Source organism: Tachypleus tridentatus, chromosome 13, assembly GCF_004210375.1.
Source record: "Tachypleus tridentatus isolate NWPU-2018 chromosome 13, ASM421037v1, whole genome shotgun sequence".
Taxonomy (NCBI): Eukaryota; Metazoa; Arthropoda; class Merostomata; order Xiphosura; family Limulidae; genus Tachypleus; species Tachypleus tridentatus.
Genome location: NC_134837.1, coordinates 261731509 through 261732871, shown reverse-complemented (window position 1 = coordinate 261732871; position 1363 = coordinate 261731509).

Below are 1363 nucleotides of genomic sequence, written 5' to 3'. Positions count from 1 at the left end.
AAACTGTGTTATTGTCAGATTAAAATTGTGGTATTGTCAGAAAACCACTGTGCTATTTTTAGAATAAAACTGTGGTATTGTCAGAATAAAACTGTGCTCTTCTCATGTGAAACCTATGGTATTGTCAGAATAAAACTGTGCTATTGTCAGGTTGAAACTGTGGTATTAAGAGGATAAAACTATGGCATTGTGAGATTAAAACTGTGGTATTGTCAAAATAAAACTTGGCTATTTTCAAGTTAAAATTGTGCTATTGTCATATTAAAACTGTGTTATTGTCTGTTTAAAATTGTTCTATTGTCAGGTTAAAACAGCGGTATTGCCAAAAGAAAACTGAGGTATTGTAAGATTAAAACTGCGGTATTGTAAGGAAAAAACTGTGTTATTGTCAGAATAAAGCTGTGGTATTGTCATGTTAAAAGTGAGCTATTGTCAGATTTAAACTGTGGTATTGTCAGGTTAAACTGTGCTATTGTCGTATTAAATCTGTGGTATTAACAGTTTAAAATTGTGTTATTGTCAGATTAAAACTGTGGTATTGTCAGAATAAAACTGTAGTATTGTCATGTAAAACTGTGCTATTGTTAAAATAAATATGTGGTTGTCAGGTTAAGACTGTGGTTTTGTCAAGTTAAAACTGTGCTATTGTCTGGTTGAAACTGTGCTATTGTCAGATTAAAACTGTGATATTGTCAGATTGCAACTGCTGTATTGTCAGGTTAAAAATGCGGTATTGTCAGAAAACAACTGTGCTATTTTAAGAATGAAACTGTGGTATTGTCAGAAAAAAACTGTGCTATTGTCAGAATAAATGTGGGGCATTGTCAGGTTGAAATTGTTCTATTGTTAGTTTAAAACAGTGGTATTGACAGAAAAAAACTGTGATGCTGTCAGGATAAAACTATGTTATTGTCAGATAAAAACTGTGGTATTGTCAGGTTAAAACTGTGTTATTGTCATATTAAAACGGTGGTATTATCATGTTAAAACTGTGCTATTGTAATATTGAAACTGTGGTACTGTCAGGTTAAAACTGCGCTATTGTCGTATTAAAACTGTAGTATTATCAGGTTAAAACAGTGATATTGCCAAAAGAAAACTGAGGTATTGTAAGATTAAAACTGCGGTATTTAAAAGAAAAAACTGTGTTATTGTCAGAATAAAGATGTGGTATTGTCATATTACAACTGAGCTATTGTCAGATTTAAACATTGGTATTGTGAGGTTAAAACTGTATTATTGTCGTATTAAAACTGTGGTATTATCAGGTTAAAACTGTGTCATTGTCAGATTAAAACTGTGGTATTGGCAGTATAAAACTCTGGTGTTGTCAGATTTAAACTGTGGTGTTGTCACATTTAAA